Source organism: Lepisosteus oculatus, unplaced genomic scaffold (assembly GCF_040954835.1).
Source record: "Lepisosteus oculatus isolate fLepOcu1 unplaced genomic scaffold, fLepOcu1.hap2 HAP2_SCAFFOLD_48, whole genome shotgun sequence".
Taxonomy (NCBI): Eukaryota; Metazoa; Chordata; class Actinopteri; order Semionotiformes; family Lepisosteidae; genus Lepisosteus; species Lepisosteus oculatus.
The window spans coordinates 113,555-141,072 of record NW_027168020.1 but is presented as its reverse complement, the minus strand read 5'-3'; the positions used below and the strand labels follow the sequence as shown (position 1 = coordinate 141,072).

Below are 27,518 nucleotides of genomic sequence, written 5' to 3'. Positions count from 1 at the left end.
ACTCTCGACTGGGCTCACCCCCGGGGCAGCCCAGCAGGTGTGAGCCTGGCCGGCACCCGGATGGGAGATTCCACCCCGGAAAAGCTCCGGTTGCTGCTGCTCCTGCAAGAGGTGTGACTGGGACCAGTAGGGAGCGCTCACCCTGCGGGCTGTGTGGCTCTCTTACGCCCCAGCCTCCTGATGGCGACACTCTGCTGCACAAACAGGCGCCGTCCTTCGGGGGAGGCGTCAAACCGAGGTCCCGACCCTCCTTGGCCATTAGGAAACCCCAGGGCGTCTCTCAAAAAGAGACGCCGGGGGTGCCCCTCTGGTGTTAGTGCTCCCCTTTACCCATCAGTCGGGGTCTCCTCCTAATCCCCGTCTCACCTGTAACAATCAATGACGAGGCCCCCCTGTCCGTGAGATTTAGTACTCGCGCAAGAGACCGGGGGCAGAGCGCGAACGCGGTCCCCCGCCCCCCACAAAGTGCGCGCTCCGGGTTCCCTCTCGGGGCCCTGCAACACAGCGGAAGGGCAGCGAGAAGGAGCCTCTTGCTCTGACGCCGCAAGGCCACAAGAGGGCGGAGGCGCCGCGCGCCCGGCCGACGTGTTGGACCGGTGCGCTTTACGTGCTGAAATAAACACGCGAAAGCCCCGAAATGTTTCCAGAGTGCTGTGCACTGGAGGTTTTTGTCTGGTGAAGACTTGCCTGGTGCTCCTCCGTGCAGATTGTTTGTCCTCCTCCAGTGCGGGACGTGCCAACACAAGGGAGCGCATTCGCCAACATCCAGGCACGCAATGCGATTTGGAAAGCAGCTCCTTTCCAAAGAGTGGCACACGAACGATCCTTCAGTCCCGCTCGGGGGGCACGGAACCCCCGCCACACACAGCTTCAAGTAGCCAGTCAGGCGCCGGGGCTTTCTCTTACGGCCACACCACCCTGAACACGCCCGATCTTGTCTGATCTCGGAAGCTAAGCAGCGTTGGGCCTGGTTGGATGGGAGACTGCCTGGGAATACCAGGTGCTGTAAGCTTTTGCTCTCCCGGCCAGCAGGGGTCGCCGTTGGTGCCGTAGGCTTTGGGAGGAAAACCTGCAGGATGGAAAGGTGATCTATAGCCTCATCTCTAGAGATGTTTTGTTGCTGTGGCATGTGTGTGACCCATATTCAAAAAAAAAAACCCGTCTGTAAAACGAATATCGAAGCTGCCTCTAAATCTGCAAATGAAGATGAGTCGATAAACCACTCGTTTTTCGTATAACTAGACATATATTCATTTCTTACCGATTTCATTCATTGAGCACGGATACAGTAGAGGTACAGCCATTCACTGTTTGACATGTCTGCACTGGTACAGAACCGAGCAATCAGAAAACGGGTGAAACTGTCTTTAGACTCAGCATACAGTACCGAGGCCCCCCATGACCAAATAAAGGCTAACCTCGATAATCAGCCTAAAGAACGCAGACTACAGCAAAACGACTGACTTTGAAAAGGGAATGAACGTCCGGAAGGAGTAGTGGAACTAGCTTGAGATGCTTCTCCGGACCCCTAACTAAAAGCCAGCGAGAACCAGCAGCGGCGTCCACTCCTGTCGAACCGGGATCCTTCCGCAGCCACGCAGCTCGTGGTGTCCTAACCCTCCCGTATCTGATTTTGGACCAAGCACATCAGGGGAGAGCGCGAATGCAGTCCCCCACTACCAGAAATTATGCAGTCGAGATTCCCACATTTGGGGAATTCGCAGGGGTCAGCACAGCCGGAGTGCAATGGCCGAGCCTCGCCCTGGGTGAACCGATTTCGATTTTTAAGAACTTTATTTCCTTTTCACAAAAAAATACAGGAAATCACAAATCAGAAAGCTTTACATTAATATACATACTTAAAACAGTATATATGATCACATCTCATTACATTTTGACACGGTAACAGTTACATAGCAACAATTTTCTTTTTTTCTGGTGCAAATCACATTCTTTATTTAAACATGATAATGTTTTTCACAGTTTCTTGAGATACTGTCCAATGCCCTCTATTTCCCACAGATTTTCTGCTTCCTCCCTCCCTTCTCTCCACAGATCTCTGAGGTAATAGTTCTCTCGGGTGATGAACAGGGCCAGGCTACCTGCTGCCTTGACTGGGACCTCGATGCCTTTGAACAGCCCCATGTTCCTCACTCTCCACAGGGCGTCTTTCCCACTGTTCACCACGGCCCAGATCCTGTCAAACACGTCAGGAGGAAGTTTGACAGGAGAGATGCCGTATATGATGAAAGCAGCGGTCAGGGTAAATTGGGGCGAGAGAGCCTGCAACCAATCTTCAAACTGTGCCCAGAAGGCCTTAGCAAAAAAGCAGGACCACAGGAGATGGGTCACAGTCTCCTCCTCGCCGCAGCCCACCCTAACGCAGCGAGGGCTGGGGGTGAGGCCCCTACGGTACAAGAAAGTTCGTACCGGTAAGCACTGGTGGACGACACTCCAGGCTAAATCTCTGTGAATGTTGCACAGAAATTTAGAGGATGTGTGTTTCCACACCTTCCTTGTTTGGGCTGATGTTAAAATGCCCACAGGGGTCTGCCTATTGTTCTGGGGTGCTACGAAATCTTCCAGTTTTTGGACGCTGACATCTCGGAGGGGAATATGGCCAATTGGGTGAGATCTTAGAAAACTTTTAACTGTCCCATAAATTGCAGGGCATGTGTCAGAGAGTGGGACGTCCAGCTTGGGTCTGACACCCCACACTCTGAACACCTCCCTACCTACCCAGAGCCTGGAAAAATAAGTCCAGGTACGCGCTGCAGGTGCTGTTGCAAAGCCTCTCAGCACAGAGGCCAGGAAAATGCACAGCAGCTTCGTAGCAATATCTGGGACAGACTTCCCCCCTGAGGGTAGCGGCCTGTACATTATTTCCCTTCTGAGTCTTTCCTGCTTCCCACCCCATAGAAATTGAAACATCAATCTCCTCAGCACCGCCGCAACACGGTGTGGGATTGGGAAGGTAGAAGCCAGAAAATTCAAGACAGGCAAGAGCTCGGCTTTGATGACCAGCACCTTCCCTGTCATGGTGAGGTCTCGGTCCTTCCATTGCATCAGTTTTTTGTTTAAGATTGGCAATTTGTTCTGCCAATTTACTGTTCCCATCTCTTCTCCAAAATACACCCCCAGGACCTTAATTCTCTTCTCTTGCAGCCTGAGATCATGTCCTTCTTTTGGCTCCCTCCAGTTCTGATAAAAAATCTCACTCTTAGATGTGTTAATTTTTGCGGAGGAAGCCAAAGAGAACCGATCACAGCACTGCAGAGCTCTGCTAATTGAGGCATTGTCAGAGAGGAGCAGGGTGACGTCATCCATGTATAGAGACGTCTTTACCTCTCCTCCCCCACTTCCAGGCACTGGTATCCCATTAATGGCCTGATCCTGGCGCAAGGCACAGGCTAAGGGCTCCATAGCCAAAACGAATAACAAGGGGGATAATGGGCAGCCCTGCCTCACCCCTGAACAGACTTCAAAGGTGCGTGATCTATTGCCATTAACCATGACTCTGCTGTTGCTACCTGTGTACAGCAGGTTAATCCACTTTCTCATGATGGGGCCAAACTTCATTTGCTCAAGTACCGATGTTAAGTACTGCCGGTTTAGGCGGTCAAAGGCCTTTTCTAGGTCTACACCTAAAATGCACAGAGGGAGGGAGCGATCCTCAGAGTACAGACAGACATCCCTCAACAAGGCCAGGTTGTCGCTCATCAGGCGTCCTGCTATCCCACAAGTCTGTTCTTTCCCTACCAGTGAGGCCACTACATTTTGTAGGCGCAGGAAAAGGGCTTTGGACAGGATCTTAGTGTCCACGCCTAACAGGCTGAGGGGTCTCCAGTTCTTTATGTCATTTTTTGCTCCTTTCTTAAACAAGAGAGAGATAGTGCCTTCTCTTAAGGAGTCAGGCAGCAATTCTGTCTTGTAGCTTTCCTCGAATAGGAGCAGTAGCGGATCCTGAAGCAGATCCCAAAAGGTGCAATAAAATTCTTTAGGGAGCCCGTCAGCACCCGGAGTTTTCCCCTTCTGTAAGCTCTCCATAGCCTGTCTCAGCTCTTCTACTGTCAAATCCCTCTCAAGTACTTCCCTATCTTCTTCACTCAAAATGTTTTCTAGCTTTGAGGTAAAAAAATGAATATCTTCATCCTTTACCTCTGTAGAACTGTACAGTCTTGAGTAGAAGGCCTCGGTGCAGGAGAGGATAGCACTCGGCTCTGTTCTCTCTCGTCCCTCCTCATCAACTACACTTTCCATGACAGTCTTGGAGCCTACCACTTTCCTGAAAAAGAAGCGAGTACACTTCTCATTTTCTTCCAAGAACTGCACTCTGCTTCTTAACAGCACTCCTCGACTACTTTCTTCGGCTATGCTCCGGATGTCCTTTTTTAAAAGGGCGATATCCTCGAGCACATCGAAGCCACTGTGCAGCATCGTGTAGAGACGCTGCAGCTGCCTCTGTTTCCTGGCTAGCACTCCTCTCCGTCTGGCAGCAGCCTTCCTTCCCTCAGCCATGAAAAAGGCCTTTGTCCTCACCTTCACCTCCTCCCACCACTCTCCTACTGACCCGTACAGACACTGCAAGGACAGCCACTGTGATAGTTTCTCCTTGTAGCGGGATACTACCCCCTCGTTCTCTAGCAGCTTTGTGTTGAGTTTCCAGAGGCCTGGGCCAAAGACAGTCCCGCCCTGGAGTTCCACTCTACACCCTAAAGCCTGATGATCTGAGAAGAAGACAGGCTGAAGAGTGACCCCAACAACTTTCACTCTCTCTGAGACAAAGCAATAGTCAATTCTGGAGCTGCTATTCCTCCCTGACCATGTATATCCTGCTGTTGTGGGATATATACATCTATATGTGTCTGAGAGTTTAAAGTCTTGAACTAAGTTTTGCAGGGCCAGTGAGCTGGAATCCAATTTTATCGGCGAGCTAGACTGCCTGTCTGTGTGCTCTAAGATACAATTAAAATCCCCTCCCACTATCACGTCTGTGCTGCATAACAATAGGGGGGAGAGTGCCTTGAGTAGCTCCACCCTTCCTCCTACGTCAGTAGGGCAATACACATTGATTAGCCGCAGGTTAACGGTCCCCCATTCCACATCCACACACAGCAACCTGCCATCTATGACCCTCTGAATACTTTTCAATTTGAATGCCCATCCTTTGAAAAGAATGGCCACGCCAGAGGCTCTGTTGTTATTGTCCCCTGACCAAACAGAAGGCCCTTTATCCCACCTATCTTCAAAACTTTTATACCTCTCTTGATAGGCTAAAGCACACTCCTGCAACATCAACACATCTCCCTCTCTCTGCTGGAGGTAATCAAAGACAGACTGGCATTTAACTCTGTCATTGATACCTCTTGTGTTAAGAGAAATTATGTTAAGAGCCATATTACATAAGAAAGTGGAACCAGTCTTTACAAAACACATTTCTCTTCGGTCTCACCTGTTACCTTTTTCTTTTTCTTTTTCTTCTTACCAATTTCCTGCCAGCCATCCTCTGAATGAGCCTTCATCAGGGTGGCAGCAGTAAAAGCGTTCACAGAGTCCATTTCAAGGAAGGGGGTAGAGGGAGGGGTGGAGAGGTTCCAGCTGTCCCCATCGCCATGCTCTCCTTCCTCCTCGCTCGGGGAGAAAACAGAGTCATTTTTTCTTTTCCTCAAGTCCAGCTCCTGGGAGCACTGAGGGGAAAGGGGTGCAGCCGATGCACCAGTCTCCTCTTCCCCCTCACCCACCAGCTGCTGCAGATCCTCCGTGATGGACTGGATGGAGGAGAGGAGGGCATCTGTAGCACTTGCAGAGTCTGAGAAAAGCAGCTCCGCTGAATCCTGGGTATCCTCGCTGGACCCGCTCCACCGGGGGGCCCCACACTGGCCCTCGTTCTGAGGAGCAGGAGTGGGGGAGGGGTCCTCGCTGTTCTCGGGGGTTTTCAAACCCTCGTGCTTGTCTGGTGCAGTCTGCGGTTGTGGGGGCGTAGTGGATTTCTCTTCCACCAGCCCCGGAGCCACAGCAGGACTGATCCTGGCTGGAGGCTGAGAGTCTTTGTCCAACAAGGGTTCTTTGTTTGACTTGTTGTTTGCTTTGGATTTTCGGGCCGGTTTGGCTGAAACAAGCACTGCCTCATCCTTTCTCATTTTGAGTTTATTGGCGTAGGCGTGAGGGCAGTTCTTAAAAACGTGTCCTTCCGAGCCACATAAATTGCACTTTGGCAGCATTGAACAGTCAGAGGCTAAATGTCCCTGTTTGCCACAGGTCTTGCAGCATTTCACAGTGCAGGACGATGCCAGGTGTCCCACAGCACCACAGCGCCGACACACCTTTGGTTGTCCCACATAAAACACATAGCCATTGCAGGCGCCCAGCCGGATTGTAGAGGGCAGGTGCCTTAAGCCTCCATTTACGCTGTCCGGTAGCAAGCGAACCTCGAATTTCCTTGCTCCTGTTTTTATACCATCAACATCTCTAACCTCAGTTCCATGGTGGACGGTGCAGTACTGGTTAAGCCAGGTGTGAATGTCCTCCGTCTTTGCCAGTTCCGAGAACATAACAACATGCACCGTTTTCCTCTCTCTCTGTGTCAGAGGCTGCAAGTTGATCTTCTCAAGTGCAGGAACTTTGCCTCTTTTTGCCTCAAACACATCCACGCATTGTTCAAACAGAGGATAGGTAGCAAATACAACCTCAAATGCTTTCTGACCTGGGAGAGCGAAGATGAAATCCAAGTGCCGAGGTTCAAAGCCAAGTTCCTTCTGTAACACTTTTCTGCTGAACTGCATACGATCCATGAAGAGGTCATCCAAGAGCTCAAAACGTACAGCATTCTTACGGGATCCAAAGGTTGCCATTTCAAAAACCACAAATCGAACACTGCTTCCAACAAAAGAAAAACAATCCAACTACTCCACCTACAGGCTGATCAAGGTATCTCCCCTGCCAGGTAAGTATGAGTTAAACAGGCCCCTGCAAGCGGCCCGCACCCACAGCACAAATCGCGCAGCCTAGGCCACCTCCTCGCCCCGCACGCCACCGCCTCCTGCTGGGCCCACTCTTTCACACACTCACACGCCACACTAACACTCAAAAGTGTGGGCAAAACGAGAAAACGAGCGCGCCGTTTCCTACACATCTGCAGTCGCCGTTGCGCATTCACAGCATGTCCCGGGATTCAATTCGGCCTCATTTGCATAACTCCAGACCGGCAGATCGCCACGCAAGCTCGCGACGTGCGCCTGCCACACACCGAACAAACCTTTTCAGCAATTTCCAAAAAACGGGCCTGCTCGCCTGCCCACAAGGCTCCGTCTCTTACCTGCTCTCCAGAGCCTGCTGCCTTCTGTGCTTTTCTCTCGGCACCGCTGCAGTGCACACAACTCCTGCAGCGGGAGGGGGGGAGAAAGTTCCCACGCTCCGCCGCAGGGAAGGCTCGCTCCGTGCGCACACGTCCTTTCGATGCCAGTCCAACAAGTGCTCCGCATTAGCTGCGTCGGGGCTCCGGCGTGTCGCACCTCACCTCACCTCGCACTGCCCCCTCCTTGAATGTCTGCCGCTGGGCATGCCCCGCTCTCCTCCGCCTTATCTTATCGCGTGTGAGCACCGACAATGGCCACAATGCCGGGGAATGGCACCTGTAAAGTGTTAATTGGGGCACAGGAACAGCCCGTCTCGTCTCGGGGGGGCCGGCTTCAGAGACAATACAGCAAACACAGCGGGGCGGGGGAAGAAGACGACACCACACATGCGTGTACATTCAGCTCCGGCGGGAACGAGACATTTGTCGGTCTTTTCAAGTGCCGAGAGCCGAGCAATCCTTCACTTGTATCGTTTCTCCCCGGTGACTAGATCTGGCCCTGCGACTCTCGACTGGGCACACCCCCGGGGCAGCCCAGCAGGTGTGAGCCTGGCCGGCACCCGGATGGGAGATTCCACCCCGGAAAAGCTCCGGTTGCTGCTGCTCCTGCAAGAGGTGTGACTGGGACCAGTAGGGAGCGCTCACCCTGCGGGCTGTGTGGCTCTCTTACGCCCCAGCCTCCTGATGGCGACACTCTGCTGCACAAACAGGCGCCGTCCTTCGGTGGAGGCGTCAAACCGAGGTCCCGACCCTCCTTGGCCATTAGGAAACCCCAGGGCGTCTCTCAAAAAGAGACGCCGGGGGTGTCCCTCTGGTGTTAGTGCTCCCCTTTACCCATCAGTCGGGGTCTCCTCCTAATCCCCGTCTCGCCTGTAACAATCAATGACGAGGCCCCCCTGTCCGTGAGATTTAGTACTCGCGCAAGAGACCGGGGGCAGAGCGCGAACGCGGTCCCCCGCCCCCCACAAAGTGCGCGCTCCGGGTTCCCTCTCGGGTCCCTGCAACACAGCGGAAGGGCAGCGAGAAGGAGCCTCTTGCTCTGACGCCGCAAGGCCACAAGAGGGCGGAGACGCCGTGCGCCCGGCCGACGTGTTGGACCGGTGCGCTTTACGTGCTGAAATAAACACGCGAAAGCCCCGAAATGTTTCCAGAGTGCTGTGCACTGGAGGTTTTTGTCTGGTGAAGACTTGCCTGGTGCTCCTCCGTGCAGATTGTTTGTCCTCCTCCAGTGCGGGACGAGTCAACACAAGGGAGCGCATTCGCCAATATCCAGGCACGCAATGCGATTTGGAAAGCAGCTCCTTTCCAAAGAGTTGCACACGAACGATCCTTCAGTCCCGCTCGGGGGGCACGGAACCCCCGCCACACACAGCTTCAAGTAGCGAGTCAGGCGCCGGGGCTTTCGCTTACGGCCACACCACCCTGAACACGCCCGATCTCGTCTGATCTTGGAAGCTAAGCAGCGTCGGGCCTGGTTAGTACTTGGATGGGAGACTGCCTGGGAATACCAGGTGCTGTAAGCCTTTGCTCTCCCGGCCAGCAGGGGTCGCCGTTGGTGCCGTAGGCTTTGGGAGGAAAACCTGCAGGATGGAAAGGTGATCTATAGCCTCATCTCTAGAGATGTTTTGTTGCTGTGGCATGTGTGTGACCCATATTCAAAAAAAAAAACCCGTCTGTAAAACGAATATCGAAGCTGCCTCTAAATCTGCAAATGAAGATGAGTCGATAAACCACTCGTTTTTCGTATAACTAGACATATATTCATTTGTTACCGATTTCATTCATTGAGCACGGATACAGTAGAGGTACAGCCATTCACTGTTTGACATGTCTGCACTGGTACAGAACCGAGCAATCAGAAAACGGGTGAAACTGTCTTTAGACTCAGCATACAGTACCGAGGCCCCCCATGACAAAATAAAGGCTAACCTCGATAATCAGCCTAAAGAACGCAGACTACAGCAAAACGACTGACTTTGAAAAGGGAATGAACGTCCGGAAGGAGTAGTGGAACTAGCTTGAGATGCTTCTCCGGACCCCTAACTAAAAGCCAGCGAGAACCAGCAGCGGCGTCCACTCCTGTCGAACCGGGATCCTTCCGCAGCCACGCAGCTCGTGGTGTCCTAACCTTCCTGTATCTGATTTTGGACCAAGCACATCAGGGGAGAGCGCGAACGCAGTCCCCCACTACCAGAAATTATGTAGTCGAGATTCCCACATTTGGGGAATTCGCAGGGGTCAGCACAGCCGGAGTGCAATGGCCGAGCCTCGCCCTGGGTGAACCGATTTCGATTTTTAAGAACTTTTAAGAAAGAATTTTCTTTTCACAAAAAAATACAGGAAATCACAAATCAGAAAGCTTTACATTAATATACATACTTAAAACAGTATATATGATCACATCTCATTACATTTTGACACGGTAACAGTTACATAGCAACAATTTTCTTTTTTTCTGGTACAAATCACATTCTTTATTTAAACATGATAATGTTTTTCACAGTTTCTTGAGATGTTGACCTATGCTCTCTATTTCCCACAGATTTTCTGCTTCCTCCCTCCCTTCTCTCCACAGATCTCTGAGGTAATAGTTCTCTCGGGTGATGAACAGGGCCAGGCTACCTGCTGCCTTGACTGGGACCTCGATGCCTTTGAACAGCCCCATGTTCCTCACTCTCCACAGGGCGTCTTTCCCACTGTTCACCACGGCCCAGATCCTGTCAAACACGTCAGGGGGAAGTTTGACAGGAGAGATGCCGTATATGATGAAAGCAGCGGTCAGGGTAAATTGGGGCGAGAGAGCCTGCAACCAATCTTCAAACTGTGCCCAGAAGGCCTTAGCAAAAAAGCAGGACCACAGGAGATGGGTCACAGTCTCCTCCTCGCCGCAGCCCACCCTAACGCAGCGAGGGCTGGGGGTGAGGCCCCTACGGTACAAGAAAGTTCGTACCGGTAAGCACTGGTGGACGACACTCCAGGCTAAATCTCTGTGAATGTTGCACAGAAATTTAGAGGATGTGTGTTTCCACACCTTCCTTGTTTGGGCTGATGTTAAAATGCCCACAGGGGTCTGCCTATTGTTCTGGGGTGCTACGAAATCTTCCAGTTTTTGGACGCTGACATCTCGGAGGGGAATATGGCCAATTGGGTGAGATCTTAGAAAACTTTTAACTGTCCCATAAATTGCAGGGCATGTGTCAGAGAGTGGGACGTCCAGCTTGGGTCTGACACCCCACACTCTGAACACCTCCCTACCTACCCAGAGCCTGGAAAAATAAGTCCAGGTACGCGCTGCAGGTGCTGTTGCAAAGCCTCTCAGCACAGAGGCCAGGAAAATGCACAGCAGCTTCGTAGCAATATCTGGGACAGACTTCCCCCCTGAGGGTAGCGGCCTGTACATTATTTCCCTTCTGAGTCTTTCCTGCTTCCCACCCCATAGAAATTGAAACATCAATCTCCTCAGCACCGCCGCAACACGGTGTGGGATTGGGAAGGTAGAAGCCAGAAAATTCAAGACAGGCAAGAGCTCGGCTTTGATGACCAGCACCTTCCCTGTCATGGTGAGGTCTCGGTCCTTCCATTGCATCAGTTTTTTGTTTAAGATTGGCAATTTGTTCTGCCAATTTACTGTTCCCATCTCTTCTCCAAAATACACCCCCAGGACCTTAATTCTCTTCTCTTGCAGCCTGAGATCATGTCCTTCTTTTGGCTCCCTCCAGTTCTGATAAAAAATCTCACTCTTAGATGTGTTAATTTTTGCGGAGGAAGCCAAAGAGAACCGATCACAGCACTGCAGAGCTCTGCTAATTGAGGCATTGTCAGAGAGGAGCAGGGTGACGTCATCCATGTATAGAGATGTCTTTACCTCTCCTCCCCCACTTCCAGGCACTGGTATCCCATTAATGGCCTGATCCTGGCGCAAGGCACAGGCTAAGGGCTCCATAGCCAAAACGAATAACAAGGGGGATAATGGGCAGCCCTGCCTCACCCCTGAACAGACTTCAAAGGTGTGTGATCTATTGCCATTGACCATGACTCTGCTGTTGCTACCTGTGTACAGCAGGTTAATCCACTTTCTCATGATGGGGCCAAACTTCATGTGCTCAAGTACCGATGTTAAGTACTGCCGGTTTAGGCGGTCAAAGGCCTTTTCTAGGTCTACACCTAAAATGCACAGAGGGAGGGAGCGATCCTCAGAGTACAGACAGACATCCCTCAACAAGGCCAGGTTGTCGCTCATCAGGCGTCCTGCTATCCCACAAGTCTGTTCTTTCCCTACCAGTGAGGCCACTACATTTTGTAGGCGCAGGAAAAGGGCTTTGGACAGGATCTTAGTGTCCACGCCTAACAGGCTGAGGGGTCTCCAGTTCTTTATGTCATTTTTTGCTCCTTTCTTAAACAAGAGAGAGATAGTGCCTTCTCTTAAGGAGTCAGGCAGCAATTCTGTCTTGTAGCTTTCCTCTAATAGGAGCAGTAGCGGATCCTGAAGCAGATCCCAAAAGGTGCAATAAAATTCTTTAGGGAGCCCGTCAGCACCCGGAGTTTTCCCCTTCTGTAAGCTCTCCATAGCCTGTCTCAGCTCTTCTACTGTCAAATCCCTCTCAAGTACTTCCCTATCTTCTTCACTCAAAATGTTTTCTAGCTTTGAGGTAAAAAAATGAATATCTTCATCCTTTACCTCTGTAGAGCTGTACAGTCTTGAGTAGAAGGCCTCGGTGCAGGAGAGGATAGCACTCGGCTCTGTTCTCTCTCGTCCCTCCTCATCAACTACACTTTCCATGACAGTCTTGGAGCCTACCACTTTCCTGAAAAAGAAGCGAGTACACTTCTCATTTTCTTCCAAGAACTGCACTCTGCTTCTTAACAGCACTCCTCGACTACTTTCTTCGGCTATGCTCCGGATGTCCTTTTTTAAAAGGGCGATATCCTCGAGCACATCGAAGCCACTGTGCAGCATCGTGTGGAGACGCTGCAGCTGCCTCTGTTTCCTGGCTAGCACTCCTCTCCGTCTGGCAGCAGCCTTCCTTCCCTCAGCCATGAAAAAGGCCCTTGTCCTCACCTTCACCTCCTCCCACCACTCTCCTACTGACCCGTACAGACACTGCAAGGACAGCCACTGTGATAGTTTCTCCTTGTAGCGGGATACTACCCCCTCGTTCTCTAGCAGCTTTGTGTTGAGTTTCCAGAGGCCTGGGCCAAAGACAGTCCCGCCCTGGAGTTCCACTCTACACCCTAAAGCCTGATGATCTGAGAAGAAGACAGGCTGAAGAGTGACCCCAACAACTTTCACTCTCTCTGAGACAAAGCAATAGTCAATTCTGGAGCTGCTATTCCTCCCTGACCATGTATATCCTGCTGTTGTGGGATATATACATCTATATGTGTCTGAGAGTTTAAAGTCTTGAACTAAGTTTTGCAGGGCCAGTGAGCTGGAATCCAATTTTATCGGCGAGCTAGACTGCCTGTCTGTGTGCTCTAAGATACAATTAAAATCCCCTCCCACTATCACGTCTGTGCTGCATAACAATAGGGGGGAGAGTGCCTTGAGTAGCTCCACCCTTCCTCCTACGTCAGTAGGGCAATACACATTGATTAGCCGCAGGTTAACGGTCCCCCATTCCACATCCACACACAGCAACCTGCCATCTATGACCCTCTGAATACTTTTCAATTTGAATGCCCATCCTTTGAAAAGAATGGCCACGCCAGAGGCTCTGTTGTTATTGTCCCCTGACCAAACAGAAGGCCCTTTATCCCACCTATCTTCAAAATTTTTATACCTCTCTCGATAGGCTAAAGCACACTCCTGCAACATCAACACATCTCCCTCTCTCTGCTGGAGGTAATCAAAGACAGACTGGCATTTAACTCTGTCATTGATACCTCTTGTGTTAAGAGAAATTATGTTAAGAGCCATATTACACAAGAAAGCGGAACCAGTCTTTACAAAACACATTTCTCTTCGGTCTCACCTGTTACCTTTTTCTTTTTCTTTTTCTTCTTACCAATTTCCTGCCAGCCATCCTCTGAATGAGCCTTCATCAGGGTGGCAGCAGTAAAAGCGTTCACAGAGTCCATTTCAAGGAAGGGGGTAGAGGGAGGGGTGGAGAGGTTCCAGCTGTCCCCATCGCCATGCTCTCCTTCCTCCTCGCTCGGGGAGAAAACAGAGTCATTTTTTCTTTTCCTCAAGTCCAGCTCCTGGGAGCACTGAGGGGAAAGGGGTGCAGCCGATGCACCAGTCTCCTCTTCCCCCTCACCCACCAGCTGCTGCAGATCCTCCGTGATGGACTGGATGGAGGAGAGGAGGGCATCTGTAGCACTTGCAGAGTCTGAGAAAAGCAGCTCCGCTGAATCCTGGGTATCCTCGCTGGACCCGCTCCACCGGGGGGCCCCACACTGGCCCTCGTTCTGAGGAGCAGGAGTGGGGGAGGGGTCCTCGCTGTTCTCGGGGGTTTTCAAACCCTCGTGCTTGTCTGGTGCAGTCTGCGGTTGTGGGGGCGTAGTGGATTTCTCTTCCACCAGCCCCGGAGCCACAGCAGGACTGATCCTGGCTGGAGGCTGAGAGTCTTTGTCCAACAAGGGTTCTTTGTTTGACTTGTTGTTTGCTTTGGATTTTCGGGCCGGTTTGGCTGAAACAAGCACTGCCTCATCCTTTCTCATTTTGAGTTTATTGGCGTAGGCGTGAGGGCAGTTCTTAAAAACGTGTCCTTCCGAGCCACATAAATTGCACTTTGGCAGCATTGAACAGTCAGAGGCTAAATGTCCCTGTTTGCCACAGGTCTTGCAGCATTTCACAGTGCAGGACGATGCCAGATGTCCCACAGCACCACAGCGCCGACACACCTTTGGTTGTCCCACATAAAACACATAGCCATTGCAGGCGCCCAGCCGGATTGTAGAGGGCAGGTGCCTTAAGCCTCCATTTACGCTGTCCGGTAGCAAGCGAACCTCGAATTTCCTTGCTCCTGTTTTTATACCATCAACATCTCTAACCTCAGTTCCATGGTGGACGGTGCAGTACTGGTTAAGCCAGGTGTGAATGTCCTCCGTCTTTGCTAGTTCCGAGAACATAACAACATGCACCGTTTTCCTCTCTCTCTGTGTCAGAGGCTGCAAGTTGATCTTCTCAAGTGCAGGAACTTTGCCTCTTTTTGCCTCAAACACATCCACGCATTGTTCAAACAGAGGATAGGTAGCAAATACAACCTCAAATGCTTTCTGACCTGGGAGAGCGAAGATGAAATCCAAGTGCCGAGGTTCAAAGCCAAGTTCCTTCTGTAACACTTTTCTGCTGAACTGCATACGATCCATGAAGAGGTCATCCAAGAGCTCAAAACGTACAGCATTCTTACGGGATCCAAAGGTTGCCATTTCAAAAACCGCAAATCGAACACTGCTTCCAACAAAAGAAAAACAATCCAACCACTCCACCTACAGGCTGATCAAGGTATCTCCCCTGCCAGGTAAGTATGAGTTAAACAGGCCCCTGCAAGCGGCCCGCACCCACAGCACAAATCGCGCAGCCTAGGCCACCTCCTCGCCCCGCACGCCACCGCCTCCTGCTGGGCCCACTCTTTCACACACTCACACGCCACACTAACACTCAAAAGTGTGGGCAAAACGAGAAAACGAGCGCGCCGTTTCCTACACATCTGCAGTCGCCGTTGCGCATTCGCAGCATGTCCCGGGATGCAATTCGGCCTCATTTGCATAACTCCAGACCGGCAGATCGCCACGCAAGTTCGCGACGTGCGCCTGCCACACACCGAACAAACCTTTTCAGCAATTTCCAAAAAACGGGCCTGCTCGCCTGCCCACAAGGCTCCGTCTCTTACCTGCTCTCCAGAGCCTGCTGCCTTCTGTGCTTTTCTCTCGGCACCGCTGCAGTGCACACAACTCCTGCAGCGGGAGGGGGGGAGAAAGTTCCCACGCTCCGCCGCAGGGAAGGCTCGCTCCGTGCGCACACGTCCTTTCGATGCCAGTCCAACAAGTGCTCCGCATTAGCTGCGTCGGGGCTCCGGCGTGTCGCACCTCACCTCACCTCGCCCTACCCCCTCCTTGAATGTCTGCCGCTGGGCATGCCCCGCTCTCCTCCGCCTTATCTTATCGCGTGTGAGCACCGACAATGGCCACAATGCCGGGGAATGGCACCTGTAAAGTGTTAATTGGGGCACAGGAACAGCCCGTCTCGTCTCGGGGGGGCCGGCTTCAGAGACAATACAGCAAACACAGCGGGGCGGGGGAAGAAGACGACACCACACATGCGGGTACATTCAGCTCCGGCGGGAACGAGACATTTGTCGGTCTTTTCAAGTGCCGAGAGCCGAGCAATCCTTCACTTGTATCGTTTCTCCCCGGTGACTAGATCTGGCCCTGCGACTCTCGACTGGGCTCACCCCCGGGGCAGCCCAGCAGGTGTGAGCCTGGCCGGCACCCGGATAGGAGATTCCACCCCGGAAAAGCTCCGGTTGCTGCTGCTCCTGCAAGAGGTGTGACTGGGACCAGTAGGGAGCGCTCACCCTGCGGGCTGTGTGGCTCTCTTACGCCCCAGCCTCATGATGGCGACACTCTGCTGCACAAACAGAGGTCAAACCGAGGTCCCGACCCTCCTTGGCCATTAGGAAACCCCAGGGCGTCTCTCAAAAAGAGACGCCGGGGGTGTCCCTCTGGTGTTAGTGCTCCCCTTTACCCATCAGTCGGGGTCTCCTCCTAATCCCCGTCTCACCTGTAACAATCAATGACGAGGCCCCCCTGTCCGTGAGATTTAGTACTCGCGCAAGAGACCGGGGGCAGAGCGCGAACGCGGTCCCCCGCCCCCCACAAAGTGCGCGCTCCGGGTCCTGCAACACAGCGGAAGGGCAGCGAGAAGGAGCCTCTTGCTCTGACGCCGCAAGGCCACAAGAGGGCGGAGGCGCCGCGCGCCCGGCCGACGTGTTGGACCGGTGCGCTTTACGTGCTGAAATAAACACGCGAAAGCCCCGAAATGTTTCCAGAGTGCTGTGCACTGGAGGTTTTTGTCTGGTGAAGACTTGCCTGGTGCTCCTCCGTGCAGATTGTTTGTCCTCCTCCAGTGCGGGACGAGCCAACACAAGGGAGCGCATTCGCCAACATCCAGGCACGAAATGCGATTTGGAAAGCAGCTCCTTTCCAAAGAGTGGCACACGAACGATCCTTCAGTCCCGCTCGGGGAGCACGGAACCCCCGCCACACACAGCTTCAAGTAGCGAGTCAGGCGCCAGGGTTTTCGTTTACGGCCACACCACCCTGAACACGCCCGATCTCGTCTGATCTCGGAAGCTAAGCAGCGTCAGGCCTGGTTAGTACTTGGATGGGAGACTGCCTGGGAATACCAGGTGCTGTAAGCTTTTGCTCTCCCGGCCAGCAGGGGTCGCCGTTGGTGCCGTAGGCTTTGGGAGGAAAACCTGCAGGATGGAAAGGTGATCTATAGCCTCATCTCTAGAGATGTTTTGTTGCTGTGGCATGTGTGTGACCCATATTCAAAAAAAAAAACCCGTCTGTAAAACGAATATCGAAGCTGCCTCTAAATCTGCAAATGAAGATGAGTCGATAAACCACTCGTTTTTCGTATAACTAGACATATATTCATTTGTTACCGATTTCATTCATTGAGCACGGATACAATAGAGGTACAGCCATTCACTGTTTGACATGTCTGCACTGGTACAGAACCGAGCAATCAGAAAACGGGTGAAACTGTCTTTGGACTCAGCATACAGTACCGAGGCCCCCCATGACCAAATAAAGGCTAACCTCGATAATCAGCCTAAAGAACGCAGACTACAGCAAAACGACTGACTTTGAAAAGGGAATGAACGTCCGGAAGGAGTAGTGGAACTAGCTTGAGATGCTTCTCCGGACCCCTAACTAAAAGCCAGCGAGAACCAGCAGCGGCGTCCACTCCTGTCGAACCGGGATCCTTCCGCAGCCACGCAGCTCGTGGTGTCCTAACCCTCCCGTATCTGATTTTGGACCAAGCACATCAGGGGAGAGCGCGAACGCAGTCCCCCACTTCTAGAAATTATGCAGTCGAGATTCCCACATTTGGGGAATTCGCAGGGGTCAACACAGCCGGAGTGCAATGGCCGAGTCTCGCCCTGGGTGAACCGATTTAAGATTTTTAAGAACTTTATTTTCTTTTCACAAAAAAATACAGGAAATCACAAATCAGAAAGCTTTACATTAATATACATACTTAAAACAGTATATATGATCACATCTCATTACATTTTGACACGGTAACAGTTACATAGCAACAATTTTCTTTTTTTCTGGTGCAAATCACATTCTTTATTTAAACATGATAATGTTTTTCACAGTTTCTTGAGATACTGTCCAATGCTCTCTATTTCCCACAGATTTTCTGCTTCCTCCCTCCCTTCTCTCCACAGATCTCTGAGGTAATAGTTCTCTCGGGTGATGAACAGGGCCAGGCTACCTGCTGCCTTGACTGGGACCTCGATGCCTTTGAACAGCCCCATGTTCCTCACTCTCCACAGGGCGTCTTTCCCACTGTTCACCACGGCCCAGATCCTGTCAAACACGTCAGGGGGAAGTTTGACAGGAGAGATGCCGTATATGATGAAAGCAGCGGTCAGGGTAAATTGGGGCGAGAGAGCCTGCAACCAATCTTCAAACTGTGCCCAGAAGGCCTTAGCAAAAAAGCAGGACCACAGGAGATGGGTCACAGTCTCCTCCTCGCCGCAGCCCACCCTAACGCAGCGAGGGCTGGGGGTGAGGCCCCTACGGTACAAGAAAGTTCGTACCGGTAAGCACTGGTGGACGACACTCCAGGCTAAATCTCTGTGAATGTTGCACAGAAATTTAGAGGATGTGTGTTTCCACACCTTCCTTGTTTGGGCTGATGTTAAAATGCCCACAGGGGTCTGCCTATTGTTCTGGGGTGCTACGAAATCTTCCAGTTTTTGGACGCTGACATCTCGGAGGGGAATATGGCCAATTGGGTGAGATCTTAGAAAACTTTTAACTGTCCCATAAATTGCAGGGCATGTGTCAGAGAGTGGGACGTCCAGCTTGGGTCTGACACCCCACACTCTGAACACCTCCCTACCTACCCAGAGCCTGGAAAAATAAGTCCAGGTACGCGCTGCAGGTGCTGTTGCAAAGCCTCTCAGCACAGAGGCCAGGAAAATGCAAAGCAGCTTCGTAGCAATATCTGGGACAGACTTCCCCCCTGAGGGTAGCGGCCTGTACATTATTTCCCTTCTGAGTCTTTCCTGCTTCCCACCCCATAGAAATTGAAACATCAATCTCCTCAGCACCGCCGCAACACGGTGTGGGATTGGGAAGGTAGAAGCCAGAAAATTCAAGACAGGCAAGAGCTCGGCTTTGATGACCAGCACCTTCCCTGTCATGGTGAGGTCTCGGTCCTTCCATTGCATCAGTTTTTTGTTTAAGATTGGCAATTTGTTCTGCCAATTTACTGTTCCCATCTCTTCTCCAAAATACACCCCCAGGACCTTAATTCTCTTCTCTTGCAGCCTGAGATCATGTCCTTCTTTTGGCTCCCTCCAGTTCTGATAAAAAATCTCACTCTTAGATGTGTTAATTTTTGCGGAGGAAGCCAAAGAGAACCGATCACAGCACTGCAGAGCTCTGCTAATTGAGGCATTGTCAGAGAGGAGCAGGGTGACATCATCCATGTATAGAGATGTCTTTACCTCTCCTCCCCCACTTCCAGGCACTGGTATCCCATTAATGGCCTGATCCTGGCGCAAGGCACAGGCTAAGGGCTCCATAGCCAAAACGAATAACAAGGGGGATAATGGGCAGCCCTGCCTCACCCCTGAACAGACTTCAAAGGTGCGTGATCTATTGCCATTAACCATGGCTCTGCTGTTGCTACCTGTGTACAGCAGGTTAATCCACTTTCTCATGATGGGGCCAAACTTCATGTGCTCAAGTACCGATGTTAAGTACTGCCGGTTTAGGCGGTCAAAGGCCTTTTCTAGGTCTACACCTAAAATGCACAGAGGGAGGGAGCGATCCTCAGAGTACAGACAGACATCCCTCAACAAGGCCAGGTTGTCGCTCATCAGGCGTCCTGCTATCCCACAAGTCTGTTCTTTCCCTACCAGTGAGGCCACTACATTTTGTAGGCGCAGGAAAAGGGCTTTGGACAGGATCTTAGTGTCCACGCCTAACAGGCTGAGGGGTCTCCAGTTCTTTATGTCATTTTTTGCTCCTTTCTTAAACAAGAGAGAGATAGTGCCTTCTCTTAAGGAGTCAGGCAGCAATTCTGTCTTGTAGCTTTCCTCGAATAGGAGCAGTAGCGGATCCTGAAGCAGATCCCAAAAGGTGCAATAAAATTCTTTAGGGAGCCCGTCAGCACCCGGAGTTTTCCCCTTCTGTAAGCTCTCCATAGCCTGTCTCAGCTCTTCTACTGTCAAATCCCTCTCAAGTACTTCCCTATCTTCTTCACTCAAAATGTTTTCTAGCTTTGAGGTAAAAAAATGAATATCTTCATCCTTTACCTCTGTAGAGCTGTACAGTCTTGAGTAGAAGGCCTCGGTGCAGGAGAGGATAGCACTCGGCTCTGTTCTCTCTCGTCCCTCCTCATCAACTACACTTTCCATGACAGTCTTGGAGCCTACCACTTTCCTGAAAAAGAAGCGAGTACACTTCTCATTTTCTTCCAAGAACTGCACTCTGCTTCTTAACAGCACTCCTCGACTACTTTCTTCGGCTATGCTCCGGATGTCCTTTTTTAAAAGGGCGATATCCTCGAGCACATCGAAGCCACTGTGCAGCATCGTGTAGAGACGCTGCAGCTGCCTCTGTTTCCTGGCTAGCACTCCTCTCCGTCTGGCAGCAGCCTTCCTTCCCTCAGCCATGAAAAAGGCCTTTGTCCTCACCTTCACCTCCTCCCACCACTCTCCTACTGACCCGTACAGACACTGCAAGGACAGCCACTGTGATAGTTTCTCCTTGTAGCGGGATACTACCCCCTCGTTCTCTAGCAGCTTTGTGTTGAGTTTCCAGAGGCCTGGGCCAAAGACAGTCCCGCCCTGGAGTTCCACTCTACACCCTAAAGCCTGATGATCTGAGAAGAAGACAGGCTGAAGAGTGACCCCAACAACTTTCACTCTCTCTGAGACAAAGCAATAGTCAATTCTGGAGCTGCTATTCCTCCCTGACCATGTATATCCTGCTGTTGTGGGATATATACATCTATATGTGTCTGAGAGTTTAAAGTCTTGAACTAAGTTTTGCAGGGCCAGTGAGCTGGAATCCAATTTTATCGGCGAGCTAGACTGCCTGTCTGTGTGCTCTAAGATACAATTAAAATCCCCTCCCACTATCACGTCTGTGCTGCATAACAATAGGGGGGAGAGTGCCTTGAGTAGCTCCACCCTTCCTCCTACGTCAGTAGGGCAATACACATTGATTAGCCGCAGGTTAACGGTCCCCCATTCCACATCCACACACAGCAACCTGCCATCTATGACCCTCTGAATACTTTTCAATTTGAATGCCCATCCTTTGAAAAGAATGGCCACGCCAGAGGCTCTGTTGTTATTGTCCCCTGACCAAACAGAAGGCCCTTTATCCCACCTATCTTCAAAACTTTTATACCTCTCTTGATAGGCTAAAGCACACTCCTGCAACATCAACACATCTCCCTCTCTCTGCTGGAGGTAATCAAAGACAGACTGGCATTTAACTCTGTCATTGATACCTCTTGTGTTAAGAGAAATTATGTTAAGAGCCATATTACATAAGAAAGTGGAACCAGTCTTTACAAAACACATTTCTCTTCGGTCTCACCTGTTACCTTTTTCTTTTTCTTTTTCTTCTTACCAATTTCCTGCCAGCCATCCTCTGAATGAGCCTTCATCAGGGTGGCAGCAGTAAAAGCGTTCACAGAGTCCATTTCAAGGAAGGGGGTAGAGGGAGGGGTGGAGAGGTTCCAGCTGTCCCCATCGCCATGCTCTCCTTCCTCCTCGCTCGGGGAGAAAACAGAGTCATTTTTTCTTTTCCTCAAGTCCAGCTCCTGGGAGCACTGAGGGGAAAGGGGTGCAGCCGATGCACCAGTCTCCTCTTCCCCCTCACCCACCAGCTGCTGCAGATCCTCCGTGATGGACTGGATGGAGGAGAGGAGGGCATCTGTAGCACTTGCAGAGTCTGAGAAAAGCAGCTCTGCTGAATCCTGGGTATCCTCGCTGGACCCGCTCCACCGGGGGGCCCCACACTGGCCCTCGTTCTGAGGAGCAGGAGTGGGGGAGGGGTCCTCGCTGTTCTCGGGGGTTTTCAAACCCTCGTGCATGTCTGGTGCAGTCTGCGGTTGTGGGGGCGTAGTGGATTTCTCTTCCACCAGCCCCGGAGCCACAGCAGGACTGATCCTGGCTGGAGGCTGAGAGTCTTTGTCCAACAAGGGTTCTTTGTTTGACTTGTTGTTTGCTTTGGATTTTCGGGCCGGTTTGGCTGAAACAAGCACTGCCTCATCCTTTCTCATTTTGAGTTTATTGGCATAGGCGTGAGGGCAGTTCTTAAAAACGTGTCCTTCCGAGCCACATAAATTGCACTTTGGCAGCATTGAACAGTCAGAGGCTAAATGTCCCTGTTTGCCACAGGTCTTGCAGCATTTCACAGTGCAGGACGATGCCAGGTGTCCCACAGCACCACAGCGCCGACACACCTTTGGTTGTCCCACATAAAACACATAGCCATTGCAGGCGCCCAGCCGGATTGTAGAGGGCAGGTGCCTTAAGCCTCCATTTACGCTGTCCGGTAGCAAGCGAACCTCGAATTTCCTTGCTCCTGTTTTTATACCATCAACATCTCTAACCTCAGTTCCATGGTGGACGGTGCAGTACTGGTTAAGCCAGGTGTGAATGTCCTCCGTCTTTGCCAGTTCCGAGAACATAACAACATGCACCGTTTTCCTCTCTCTCTGTGTCAGAGGCTGCAAGTTGATCTTCTCAAGTGCAGGAACTTTGCCTCTTTTTGCCTCAAACACATCCACGCATTGTTCAAACAGAGGATAGGTAGCAAATACAACCTCAAATGCTTTCTGACCTGGGAGAGCGAAGATGAAATCCAAGTGCCGAGGTTCAAAGCCAAGTTCCTTCTGTAACACTTTTCTGCTGAACTGCATACGATCCATGAAGAGGTCATCCAAGAGCTCAAAACGTACAGCATTCTTACGGGATCCAAAGGTTGCCATTTCAAAAACCGCAAATCGAACACTGCTTCCAACAAAAGAAAAACAATCCAACTACTCCACCTACAGGCTGATCAAGGTATCTCCCCTGCCAGGTAAGTATGAGTTAAACAGGCCCCTGCAAGCGGCCCGCACCCACAGCACAAATCGCGCAGCCTAGGCCACCTCCTCGCCCCGCACGCCACCGCCTCCTGCTGGGCCCACTCTTTCACACACTCACACGCCACACTAACACTCAAAAGTGTGGGCAAAACGAGAAAACGAGCGCGCCATTTCCTACACATCTGCAGTCGCCGTTGCGCATTCGCAGCATGTCCCGGGATGCAATTCGGCCTCATTTGCATAACTCCAGACCGGCAGATCGCCACGCAAGCTCGCGACGTGCGCCTGCCACACACCGAACAAACCTTTTCAGCAATTTCCAAAAAACGGGCCTGCTCGCCTGCCCACAAGGCTCCGTCTTTTACCTGCTCTCCAGAGCCTGCTGCCTTCTGTGCTTTTCTCTCGGCACCGCTGCAGTGCACACAACTCCTGCAGCGGAAGGGGGGGAGAAAGTTCCCGCGCTCCGCCGCAGGGAAGGCTCGCTCCGTGCGCACATGTCCTTTCGATGCCAGTCCAACAAGTGCTCCGCATTAGCTGCGTCGGGGCTCCGGCGTGTCGCACCTCACCTCACCTCGCACTGCCCCCTCCTTGAATGTCTGCCGCTGGGCATGCCCCGCTCTCCTCCGCCTTATCTTATCGCGTGTGAGCACCGACAATGGCCACAATGCCGAGGAATGGCACCTGTAAAGTGTTAATTGGGGCACAGGAACAGCCCGTCTCGTCTCGGGGGGGCAGGCTTCAGAGACAATACAGCAAACACAGCGGGGCGGGGGAAGAAGACGACACCACACATGCGGGTACATTCAGCTCCGGCGGGAACGAGACATTTGTCGGTCTTTTCAAGTGCCGAGAGCCGAGCAATCCTTCACTTGTATCGTTTCTCCCCGGTGACTAGATCTGGCCCTGCGACTCTCGACTGGGCTCACCCCCGGGGCAGCCCAGCAGGTGTGAGCCTGGCCGGCACCCGGATGGGAGATTCCACCCCGGAAAAGCTCCGGTTGCTGCTGCTCCTGCAAGAGGTGTGACTGGGACCAGTAGGGAGCGCTCACCCTGCGGGCTGTGTGGCTCTCTTACGCCCCAGCCTCCTGATGGCGACACTCTGCTGCACAAACAGGCGCCGTCCTTCGGGGGAGGCGTCAAACCGAGGTCCCGACCCTCCTTGGCCATTAGGAAACCCCAGGGCGTCTCTCAAAAAGAGACGCCGGGGGTGTCCCTCTGGTGTTAGTGCTCCCCTTTACCCATCAGTCGGGGTCTCCTCCTAATCCCCGTCTCACCTGTAACAATCAATGACGAGGCCCCCCTGTCCGTGAGATTTAGTACTCGCGCAAGAGACCGGGGGCAGAGCGCGAACGCGGTCCCCCGCCCCCCACAAAGTGCGCGCTCCGGGTCCTGCAACACAGCGGAAGGGCAGCGAGAAGGAGCCTCTTGCTCTGACGCCGCAAGGCCACAAGAGGGCGGAGGCGCCGCGCGCCCGGCCGACGTGTTGGACCGGTGCGCTTTACGTGCTGAAATAAACACGCGAAAGCCCCGAAATGTTTCCAGAGTGCTGTGCACTGGAGGTTTTTGTCTGGTGAAGACTTGCCTGGTGCTCCTCCGTGCAGATTGTTTGTCCTCCTCCAGTGCGGGACGAGCCAACACAAGGGAGCGCATTCGCCAACATCCAGGCACGAAATGCGATTTGGAAAGCAGCTCCTTTCCAAAGAGTGGCACACGAACGATCCTTCAGTCCCGCTCGGGGAGCACGGAACCCCCGCCACACACAGCTTCAAGTAGCGAGTCAGGCGCCAGGGTTTTCGTTTACGGCCACACCACCCTGAACACGCCCGATCTCGTCTGATCTCGGAAGCTAAGCAGCGTCAGGCCTGGTTAGTACTTGGATGGGAGACTGCCTGGGAATACCAGGTGCTGTAAGCTTTTGCTCTCCCGGCCAGCAGGGGTCGCCGTTGGTGCCGTAGGCTTTGGGAGGAAAACCTGCAGGATGGAAAGGTGATCTATAGCCTCATCTCTAGAGATGTTTTGTTGCTGTGGCATGTGTGTGACCCATATTCAAAAAAAAAAACCCGTCTGTAAAACGAATATCGAAGCTGCCTCTAAATCTGCAAATGAAGATGAGTCGATAAACCACTCGTTTTTCGTATAACTAGACATATATTCATTTGTTACCGATTTCATTCATTGAGCACGGATACAATAGAGGTACAGCCATTCACTGTTTGACATGTCTGCACTGGTACAGAACCGAGCAATCAGAAAACGGGTGAAACTGTCTTTGGACTCAGCATACAGTACCGAGGCCCCCCATGACCAAATAAAGGCTAACCTCGATAATCAGCCTAAAGAACGCAGACTACAGCAAAACGACTGACTTTGAAAAGGGAATGAACGTCCGGAAGGAGTAGTGGAACTAGCTTGAGATGCTTCTCCGGACCCCTAACTAAAAGCCAGCGAGAACCAGCAGCGGCGTCCACTCCTGTCGAACCGGGATCCTTCCGCAGCCACGCAGCTCGTGGTGTCCTAACCCTCCCGTATCTGATTTTGGACCAAGCACATCAGGGGAGAGCGCGAACGCAGTCCCCCACTTCTAGAAATTATGCAGTCGAGATTCCCACATTTGGGGAATTCGCAGGGGTCAACACAGCCGGAGTGCAATGGCCGAGTCTCGCCCTGGGTGAACCTCCTTCTTGATCAAGGTATCTCCCCTGCCAGGTAAGTATGAGTTAAACAGGCCCCTGCAAGCGGCCCGCACCCACAGCACAAATCGCGCAGTCTAGGCCACCTCCTCGCCCCGCACGCCACCGCCTCCTGCTGGGCCCACTCTTTCACACACTCACACGCCACACTAACACTCAAAAGTGTGGGCAAAACGAGAAAACGAGCGCGCCGTTTCCTACACATCTGCAGTCGCCGTTGCGCATTCGCAGCATGTCCCGGGATGCAATTCGGCCTCATTTGCATAACTCCAGACCGGCAGATCGCCACGCAAGCTCGCGACGTGCGCCTGCCACACACCGAACAAACCTTTTCAGCAATTTCCAAAAAACGGGCCTGCTCGCCTGCCCACAAGGCTCCGTCTTTTACCTGCTCTCCAGAGCCTGCTGCCTTCTGTGCTTTTCTCTCGGCACCGCTGCAGTGCACACAACTCCTGCAGCGGAAGGGGGGGAGAAAGTTCCCGCGCTCCGCCGCAGGGAAGGCTCGCTCCGTGCGCACATGTCCTTTCGATGCCAGTCCAACAAGTGCTCCGCATTAGCTGCGTCGGGGCTCCGGCGTGTCGCACCTCACCTCACCTCGCACTGCCCCCTCCTTGAATGTCTGCCGCTGGGCATGCCCCGCTCTCCTCCGCCTTATCTTATCGCGTGTGAGCACCGACAATGGCCACAATGCCGGGGAATGGCACCTGTAAAGTGTTAATTGGGGCACAGGAACAGCCCGTCTCGTCTCGGGGGGGCAGGCTTCAGAGACAATACAGCAAACACAGCGGGGCGGGGGAAGAAGACGACACCACACATGCGGGTACATTCAGCTCCGGCGGGAACGAGACATTTGTCGGTCTTTTCAAGTGCCGAGAGCCGAGCAATCCTTCACTTGTATCGTTTCTCCCCGGTGACTAGATCTGGCCCTGCGACTCTCGACTGGGCTCACCCCCGGGGCAGCCCAGCAGGTGTGAGCCTGGCCGGCACCCGGATGGGAGATTCCACCCCGGAAAAGCTCCGGTTGCTGCTGCTCCTGCAAGAGGTGTGACTGGGACCAGTAGGGAGCGCTCACCCTGCGGGCTGTGTGGCTCTCTTACGCCCCAGCCTCCTGATGGCGACACTCTGCTGCACAAACAGGCGCCGTCCTTCGGGGGAGGCGTCAAACCGAGGTCCCGACCCTCCTTGGCCATTAGGAAACCCCAGGGCGTCTCTCAAAAAGAGACGCCGGGGGTGTCCCTCTGGTGTTAGTGCTCCCCTTTACCCATCAGTCGGGGTCTCCTCCTAATCCCCGTCTCACCTGTAACAATCAATGACGAGGCCCCCCTGTCCGTGAGATTTAGTACTCGCGCAAGAGACCGGGGGCAGAGCGCGAACGCGGTCCCCCGCCCCCCACAAAGTGCGCGCTCCGGGTTCCCTCTCGGGGCCCTGCAACACAGCGGAAGGGCAGCGAGAAGGAGCCTCTTGCTCTGACGCCGCAAGGCCACAAGAGGGCGGAGGCGCCGCGCGCCCGGCCGACGTGTTGGACCGGTGCGCTTTACGTGCTGAAATAAACACGCGAAAGCCCCGAAATGTTTCCAGAGTGCTGTGCACTGGAGGTTTTTGTCTGGTGAAGACTTGCCTGGTGCTCCTCCGTGCAGATTGTTTGTCCTCCTCCAGTGCGGGACGAGCCAACACAAGGGAGCGCATTCGCCAACATCCAGGCACGAAATGCGATTTGGAAAGCAGCTCCTTTCCAAAGAGTGGCACACGAACGATCCTTCAGTCCCGCTCGGGGAGCACGGAACCCCCGCCACACACAGCTTCAAGTAGCGAGTCAGGCGCCAGGGTTTTCGTTTACGGCCACACCACCCTGAACACGCCCGATCTCGTCTGATCTCGGAAGCTAAGCAGCGTCAGGCCTGGTTAGTACTTGGATGGGAGACTGCCTGGGAATACCAGGTGCTGTAAGCTTTTGCTCTCCCGGCCAGCAGGGGTCGCCGTTGGTGCCGTAGGCTTTGGGAGGAAAACCTGCAGGATGGAAAGGTGATCTATAGCCTCATCTCTAGAGATGTTTTGTTGCTGTGGCATGTGTGTGACCCATATTCAAAAAAAAAAACCCGTCTGTAAAACGAATATCGAAGCTGCCTCTAAATCTGCAAATGAAGATGAGTCGATAAACCACTCGTTTTTC

At 52.6% G+C, this 27,518-nt stretch overlaps 7 non-coding genes and 2 pseudogenes across 7 annotated transcripts; 5 read left to right on the top strand and 4 right to left on the bottom strand.

The window, feature by feature from the left end:
• Positions 1–900: 900 nt before the first annotated feature.
• Positions 901–1,012, top strand: LOC138230096 (5S ribosomal RNA; annotated as a pseudogene).
• Positions 1,013–1,648: 636 nt separating this feature from the next.
• On the bottom strand, positions 1,649–1,818 carry LOC138230161 (U1 spliceosomal RNA). The gene has a single exon (XR_011186202.1). It is a non-coding gene; the product is annotated as a U1 spliceosomal RNA (small nuclear RNA).
• Positions 1,819–8,758: 6,940 nt separating this feature from the next.
• Positions 8,759–8,877, top strand: LOC138230349 (5S ribosomal RNA). Its single transcript, XR_011186376.1, has one exon. It is a non-coding gene; the product is annotated as a 5S ribosomal RNA (ribosomal RNA).
• A 636-nt stretch (positions 8,878–9,513) lies between these two features.
• Positions 9,514–9,671, bottom strand: LOC138230138 (U1 spliceosomal RNA). The gene has a single exon (XR_011186183.1). It is a non-coding gene; the product is annotated as a U1 spliceosomal RNA (small nuclear RNA).
• A 6,929-nt stretch (positions 9,672–16,600) lies between these two features.
• Positions 16,601–16,719, top strand: LOC138230084 (5S ribosomal RNA). Its single transcript, XR_011186132.1, has one exon. It is a non-coding gene; the product is annotated as a 5S ribosomal RNA (ribosomal RNA).
• Positions 16,720–17,355: 636 nt separating this feature from the next.
• On the bottom strand, positions 17,356–17,491 carry LOC138230163 (U1 spliceosomal RNA; annotated as a pseudogene).
• A 6,962-nt stretch (positions 17,492–24,453) lies between these two features.
• LOC138230083 (5S ribosomal RNA) lies at positions 24,454–24,572 on the top strand. The gene has a single exon (XR_011186131.1). It is a non-coding gene; the product is annotated as a 5S ribosomal RNA (ribosomal RNA).
• Positions 24,573–25,208: 636 nt separating this feature from the next.
• On the bottom strand, positions 25,209–25,372 carry LOC138230127 (U1 spliceosomal RNA). The gene has a single exon (XR_011186172.1). It is a non-coding gene; the product is annotated as a U1 spliceosomal RNA (small nuclear RNA).
• Positions 25,373–27,179: 1,807 nt separating this feature from the next.
• Positions 27,180–27,298, top strand: LOC138230082 (5S ribosomal RNA). The gene has a single exon (XR_011186130.1). It is a non-coding gene; the product is annotated as a 5S ribosomal RNA (ribosomal RNA).
• Positions 27,299–27,518: the final 220 nt, after the last annotated feature.